Source organism: Arachis duranensis, chromosome 1, assembly GCF_000817695.3.
Source record: "Arachis duranensis cultivar V14167 chromosome 1, aradu.V14167.gnm2.J7QH, whole genome shotgun sequence".
NCBI lineage: Eukaryota > Viridiplantae > Streptophyta > Magnoliopsida > Fabales > Fabaceae > Arachis > Arachis duranensis.
This window is the reverse complement of record NC_029772.3, coordinates 50,433,490-50,441,263: the sequence shown is the minus strand read 5'-3', so window position 1 is coordinate 50,441,263 and position 7,774 is coordinate 50,433,490. Positions and strand designations below refer to the sequence as shown.

Here is a 7,774-nt window from a genome sequence, read left to right as displayed (position 1 = left end):
GTGAGATTAGAACCTTCGTGGTATAGGCTAGAAACAAAAGGCAGCATTCTTGAGATCCGAAAAGTCTAAACCTTGTCTGTGGTATTTCGAGTAGGATCTAGGAGGTGATGACTGTGACGAGCTTCAAAATCACGACTGTTGGGCACAGTGACAGTGCACAAAAGGATCAATGGATCTTATTCCAACATAAGTGAGAACCGACAGATGATTAGCCCTGCGGTGAGAACCGTAGCTGGACCATTTCACTGAGAGGACGGATGGTAGCCATTAACAACGGTGATCCACTAACTTACAGCTTGCCATGGAAGGGAGTGCGCATGATTGGATGGAAGCAATGGGGAAGCAGAGGTTCAGAAGCAACAAATCATCTCCAAACGCTTATCTGAAATTCCCACCAATGAATTACATAAGTATCTCTATTTTATTTTATGTTTTATTTATCTGTTAATTATCAAAATCTCATAACCATTTGAATATGCCTGACTGAGATTTACAAGATGACCATAGCTTGCTTCAAGCCAACAATCTCTACGGGATCGACCCTTACTCACGTAAGGTATTACTTGGACGACCCAGTGCACTTGCTGGTTAGTTGGGCTTAGTTGTGAAAAGTGTGATCACAATTTCGTGCACCACTCGTCTAACTTGCAAGTGCCCCCCATCATTATGCTTCGATCCGTGCCTGTCAGTGATTATTGTTCGTCCTTTGAATCTTTTAAAAACCAACAACTAGTCATCCAAAAACCCTTTTCAAAAATCAAGATTTAAATATCCAAAAATCCAAAACCTTTATTTTCTTATAAGAAAATCAAATGCTGAAACCAACCATGCAATCAATCAACATAGTTATCAATTCAACACCAAAGCCCATTCTCAAAAGTAGCACACCAGGACAAACATGGGCAAAACAGACAAGGAAAGCACAGGTTTAGCTAGCAGTTACAGCAAATAATTCAGGTAGCAGTAAATAACAGTTTAACAATTAGGCAAACCAAAACAAATTCAAACCCAAGCAAAGCATACAAATGCATATGATGCATGCCTGTCCTATGGCTAATGAGCTCATCTGTCGGTTATACAATATATATCAAATCGCTCAATGGGGGTACCATTCCCGGGACTTTATAAGTGCCCGGTCACCCTTACGTCATAGGGTCAACAGAGTATCAAGTCTCAACCTGGAGCAAGTTGTGGCAATCCACTGCGTCTACCCAGGGAAACTCGTGTCTCAGATAATTCAAATAAATAAGCCATATGAATATTTCATCATAATTCATCAATATCCATATCATCCTTAATATCATCATTATTCATCAATTTATATCTCATTTCCAAATTCATTCAGCAATCATACTTTAACCAATCATCATCATCCTTTATTCAAATTCAATCATCGTCATCTATCCTCCCATTCCGTTCATCAACAATCTCTGTTCAAAACATAATTCATTCTTTTCTAAATAAATCAAACTTAAAACATATAATTTTTAAAACCAAATCTTTTTAAATAATTACCTCAAACGAATCTTCCAATTTTTTATAAAAGTTTGGCAGCATCTCTTCTAAAACTTGGACTCTGCCACCCTTTTTGGGTCCCATATAAACATTCCTCAAACCCTTCTTAACCATTTCCAAATCTCAATCGTTTTCCAAAATTCAACCAGTTCCAATATAAAATTATTTTCAAATCGAACCAATTCCAATAATAAATCTCTTTTTAAAATCAAACCGGCTCAAATATTAAATCATTTATAAAATCAGACTAACTCAAAATCAAAATGCTTCCAAAATCAATTTATTTTCATATCTCAAATCATTTCCAAAGTCGATTCATTTACATTACCAAATTAACTCCAAAACTAAGAAAAACCACTTTTCATAATAACCAAGTAAATAACATTTCAAATCAATTTCTTATCAATAACCGTACACCACTCAAACAATCAAGCAACCAATAATTCAGTCTAGCAAACAACCACATCCACAAGACAAACATAATCACAGAAGTATATTTTTTTGCATCAATATCTATTTATTACAACTCTGTAATATAAAATAAATTTTAAGAAAAACCCTACCTCAATTTAGTCAAAGCTTAGTAATTAAAAGCATCAATTCTTCTTCCGTTCATCACTTCTGTTTGGCTTATGATCTTCAGAGAGAGTAATTGCTTTACCAGCCTTTGATATTATAGTCCTAGAATCTCCAACATTAGCAACATAGAGATAGTTATCAATCAATACAGTGGTTGAAGCAATAGAGCTATCATCCCAGAAAGTATCTTTTTTAGAATCCAGAAATTGAGAATCAGTCCCTTGATACATTTCACTTATAGCCAATTTGGCATCAGTAAAAAATTTTGGATGCTTCATGAGATTATCAAATAGATGCTCTTTCAAATACTCTGCAGCACGAAAACCACCATGACCATCATAAAAATCCTCCATCGTTACTCTCTTCCTCTAAAGCTTGAATACCCACAGCTAAGCCTTCCATCCTCACTTTTCCACCCTCCACTTGTAAACCGGCCATCATCATCTTTCTCTAGCATCATATCCACAAGGGAACTAGCACTTCTTGACATGGAACCCGTACCCACCATCATCACTGTAAATGTCTTAAATTGACGAGTAGGCAAATAAGAAATACTTGGGACAGCTTGCAAAGTCTTCTTAGTGTTGTTTATTCTCACTCATTTAGCAAAAGTTCCAGCTTGAACAACCAAAGACCTTACACAACTGCTGCATACCATTTAAACGACCAACCAAGAAGATAGGGTTTCCGGCGGCAGTTTTCGACAACCACACCCGCAACAATGCAGCTTCCAATAGAACCAAATAGAGTGGCAGTAACCTTCGAGCAACTCCGGTGAGCTTCATCAGCAGTGGTAAGAACGGCGGTCCCGACGGCCAGAGGCTCCAGCAGCGGTGGTGAGATTCGGTGGCAGTGACGTAAATATCGTCTCCGTCCTCTCGTCGCACTCCTCCACCGTCAGTCTCCTTCTTTTCACGCACTCTCTCTCCTTGGCTCCACCATAGATGGCGGTGACTTTGGTTTGTGGTGAGGACGACGATGGCGACCTCAGCAGTGGTAGCGGCGGCAAGATGTGACGACAGTGGTGGCTTCTCCCCTGCGCGCGCTCTGCTCCTCCCTTGCATGGTTCTGGTTTGCGCTTCTCTTCCTCTAATGGCGACACATGACGGCGCGGATGCAGCTGCGGCGGTGACAGCTTCAGCCGCGACGAGGACCGGCGGAACAGCCCACCAGCTCCGGCGTGTCTTCCCTCTCTTCCTCTCTCTCTTTCTCTCTCGGATCTCACTTTCTCTTCTTCTTCCCCGATTCCCCCTTATTCTCTTTTTTCCCTTCCTTTCTTTTTCCCCTTTTGTTTCCTTTCTTTCCCTTAAAGACCGTAGGTTTAGGGATTTAGGGTAATAGATTTAGGAATTAGGGTTTTGTGTATAAAATTTGGGGGTTTTGGATTAATTTGAAATCTAATTAAATCTCTAAAACTACTCTAAAATATTATTTATTATATCAAAATACTAATTGATTTGAAATCAAATACTCTAATTAAAATTATAAGATAATATAATTAATTTTTCTTTATTTATAAAAGTATTAGTATTAAATCCCAAAATCTCAATTATTTAAACCAAACCATATAAAATTCTTATTATTTTATATTTGCTAAACTTTATTATTTAAATATAGAAAATAATTCGATAATTATAAAATCAAATAAAATCTTAAATTACTTTAAACTTAATTAATCAAAATTTTCTTTAATTATCTTTAATAAAATAATTTTTGAGATTAAAGTACTTAATGAATAAATAAATCAAAATTAGTACTTAATAAGATTTTCTGAAATTTCTAGGTCTTATATGATTTGAGAACCCTTAGTGGCAAATTTGATACCCATTAACGCTAACCTACTACTAAGTCAATTAGTAGCTAGGTTGGGACTTGTGGGTTGATGTTGATCAAACCTATTTGACGTACTTCAAGCATGGAAATAGGCTTTTGATGTACTTCAAGCATAGAAGTAGACTTGATGGGTTGGTCCCTCATAATTGTCAATACATGGTTTGTAGACAAGAATGGTGATCTCAATTCTCATGTCTTAGCCAAGAGTTCTTATCTTTTTCTTTATTAGTTAATTGTCATTTACTTTCTTATTATTTACTTTTCTTGTCAAATCATCAAATCAATCCCCTATTTGCTCCTTTATAGCCAATAATTGATCATTTTATTGCAATTTCTTGTGAGACGACCCGATGTTTAAATACTCCCAGTCACTTTTTATTGGGGTTTGTACTTGCGACAAACAAATTAAACTTTGATGGAGAATTATTAGTTGGTTTGGGACTATACTTACAACGAAATTTTTTTTTCTATTGATAAAATTCTAGACCGACAATAATTCTTACATCACCTTCCAACCACCAAATCTTAACAAAATTTTACCAAAGCACAAAATCACTCAAAATCAAATCTCAAATTCTAGACCGACAATAATTTATCAATCACACGTTAAGAACACATTTAATTATTAAAAATTATCAAACCTACCTTCGTACGACAACTTGCAAACTAAAACACCAAGAAAACTTTTTGAACGAAAAATCGAAAAAGAAAATGTCAAAATCGCCTACTCCACCTCTAAGACTCATCTGGCCGAACCTTGCATGGAGGGACAATAGCTCCACGTGTTGCTTCTCCCGATAAAAAGTGGTACCGTTGTGAAAAGGACGAAGATACAAACTTTAATCGGAGTAGATTTTTTTATCGAAATTATGAAGCTCAAGAAATCAGAGCTTGAAAGTTTATGGTACTATGGAATCTTTCTCTCTCACTCATGGTCTCTCTCTTTTTTCTTTTGGTTCAGTGATTAACGAGGGAAGGAGAGATTAGTTAAATGAATGACGGTGGTGAGGTGTTATAAAGGAGGCATGTGTCACTATAAAACTGTTGGGTTAGTGATTCAAGTTATAATGATCTTAAATGGATAATTACGAAAGTTAGATGTATTAAAATACATATAATAATATATATGAGGATAAATATATATAAATTACTAATATAAATGACATTAATAACATGATGATTATAAGAAATAAAGATATATGATGAAATATTAGCAACTCTAAATCCATCAAAGAGTATTAATATTTACTCATACTAGTAGATTTTGAACTTAAAATATTAATTACCCAAATTAAATTATAAAATATTCATCATTAATAGATTACAAAAATTATAGTTTCAATTATATAAAATATCTTATTATAGCAAAATTATATAGTAATCTTAATTAATCCAAACTCAAATGGTAATAATTATAAAAGTCAATTTAATTTTACCTATTAAAATAATTTTTAATAAATAGTTTAAACTAATAGAATAAATCATAATTAGTTTAAACTTTAATAATCATAAAAATTAATATAGTTACTTTTAAGTTTTAATAAAATAGTCATCTAAAGATAATAAGTTCATATTAATAAAATAAATCGTAAATAATCTATAATAAAAACTTCGAAAATACAAATTGTTACAACCATAGTTTTATGGTCACGAATTTTTTTACCTATGTTCATGATTTCTATGGTCACAGTTACAGTGTTTAATTAAATTCTGACACTTTAGCCCATATTTTTTTATGGTGACCATAGGTTACTGTTACTCTATGGTCCCGGTTTTAGTATGACCATCGCTTATCTATGATCACTCTATTTTAAAACCGTGACTATAGCCTACTCCATAATTGTCAGAACCAAACCGATAATCGAACTGATAAGGTTATTGGGTTACTGAGTCACTAGTTCAACCGGTGGGTCACTGGTCAAACCAGTTAACTCGGTATAATTAAATAATTATATAAAATTTAATTATTTTTTTATTATTTTTATTATTATATTATTATAGGTGAAAAGTCACATAAAATTGTTTTTTTTATGAAGTTGATATTTAAGAATCGTCAGATGATTTGACTAGTTTAACTAAATATCATCTAGCTATTTTTAACTATCAACTTCATATGAAAACAAAAAATAAAATAATATATTAAAAAAATAATATTAATAAATATCATATAATCATGAAAAGAAAAAATAAATTGTGATTAATTAAATTTTTTGTTTATCTTTTTAACTTGTATATATTTAATAAAATTTATAGTCAAATAAAATGTAATTGATTTAAAAATGAGAGACTTTGAAATTAAAATAAATTGAATATAAGTGAAAAGAAAGAATACTATATGTATTATAATTTGTATATTAATTAATGAGAATTACTCCAGCTTGGTGGCAAAAGCATGCTTAATTACGGTGGAGTTGCAGATTGCTGGTCCAGTGTACATTCACCTTCAACGTTGACCGAGCGGCTCGAACCGGTTTTCACCGGTTCACATCGAGTTTGACCAGTTCATACCGGTTCTCTACCTTAAACGGTCGCAAGCTTGGACCGGACCGGTATTGGGTTCGGTTTACCGGTTTTTTGGTTGAACCGGCCGGTCTGGTCCGGTTCTGACAACTATGGCCTACTCTATCGTCATCCCTGTTTTAAACCGTGACCATAGCCTAATCTATGGCTACGGTTTTAGCATGACCATAGCTTATCTATGGTCACCCTATTTTAAAACCATGACCATAGCTTACTTTATGGTTTCTCTTTTGTAAAACTATGACCGTAATCTATCTGTGGTCACGGTTTTAGCATGACCATAGCTTATCTATGGTCACTCTATTTTAAAATCGTGATCATACCTTATTCTATAGTTATCCTTTTGTAAAACTGTGACCATAGCCTTAACTATGACCACGATTTTAGCGTGACCTATGGTCACCCTTTTGTAAAACCGTGACTATAACCTTATCTATGGTCACGATTTTAGCGTGACCATAGCTTATCCATTGTCACCCTTTTGTAAAACCGTGACCATAGGCTAATCTATGGTCACGATTTTAGCATGACAATAGCTTATCTATGGTCACCGTAATTTAAAACTGTGACCATAGCTTACTCTATGGTCACCCTTTTGTAAAACCGTGAACATAGTATAACAACCCGAGTTTTTGAAAATTAAATAATGAGTTATTTATGATTTATTGTATTTATTGATAATTTTATTTAAAGAAAATTATTTTTCTAAATGAAATTAAATTAAATTTTATGATACTTTGAGTTTAAAATCAATTAGAATTTATAAAATTTTTTAAATAATTGAATATTTTTTATATTGGGGATTTAAAGTTTTAGTAATTGAAAATAATGAGAGTTTTATATAATTTAAATTGAATAATTAAAATTTTTGATTAATTTTCTGAACTAAAAGAAAATTTATTTATTTATCTCTAATTTTAAATTAGAATACTTAATTAAAAATAAATTGTAAGTTGAAAAATAAATAGTATTCTTAAAGTTAATTATATTGGATTAAATTTTGTTTTAAATTAATACTTTATCCAAACTCTAATTCCCAAATCAAAACCCTAATTTTACCTAACTCTAACTCACCACCACTCATCCCTTTAACCCTAACCCCCTTACCTTTTCACTCTACTCTCTAACCCTAACACACAAAATACACACACACTTTTCAAAAACAGAAACAAAGAGGAAGATGTGATGTGAATGGAAGAAAGAAAGGGAAAAGAGAAGAGGGAAAAACTTATCGGGAAAGAGGGAAGAGAGATAGCACGAAGAGCAAAGGAGAGAGAGGATGGAGACCAGTGGAGAGAGATAGAAGAGTTGCGTTCTGCACTGTCCA

At 33.3% G+C, this 7,774-nt stretch overlaps 1 pseudogene; it reads right to left on the bottom strand.

Moving 5' to 3' along the window:
- Positions 1-2,111: 2,111 nt before the first annotated feature.
- LOC107488705 (probable protein phosphatase 2C 76) lies at positions 2,112-2,752 on the bottom strand (annotated as a pseudogene).
- Between the last annotated feature and the right edge of the window lie 5,022 nt (positions 2,753-7,774).